The following is a 394-nucleotide window of genomic DNA, read 5'->3' on the forward strand; positions in this document are numbered from 1 at the left end:
CGGTCGGCTGCGGAGGAGTGGTCAAGCCCAGAGCTGTGCGGATGGAGGGTCAGAATGAGGGAGGCTCGGACAGGAGCGGTCGGAGGGCGGGGAGCCAGGGCGCCGCCGGGAAGGAACAGGGGCACGGGGGACGCGGGCCCGGACTGCGGGGGCAGCTCGAGGGAGACCGATGGGCAGCGTAGAAGCCGGCAGGATTGCGGATAGGGGTTGAGTTCGGAACGGAGTGGAGAATGATGTAGGATGGAGGGAAGCGAAGGAAGGGGAGGGGGAATAGAGGAAATGTGGGAGGAGTGGCTGGGAATGTGTGAGTAGCAGGCAGGAAGGGATGAGGAAGGCTGGGTAGGGGCTGCAGAAGATTGGAATGAGCGGGAAGGTTAGTAGGAATGAAAGGGGA

The sequence above is a fragment of the Tupaia chinensis genome, unplaced genomic scaffold, assembly GCF_000334495.1.
Source record: "Tupaia chinensis unplaced genomic scaffold, TupChi_1.0 Scaffold145652_1, whole genome shotgun sequence".
Taxonomy (NCBI): Eukaryota; Metazoa; Chordata; class Mammalia; order Scandentia; family Tupaiidae; genus Tupaia; species Tupaia belangeri.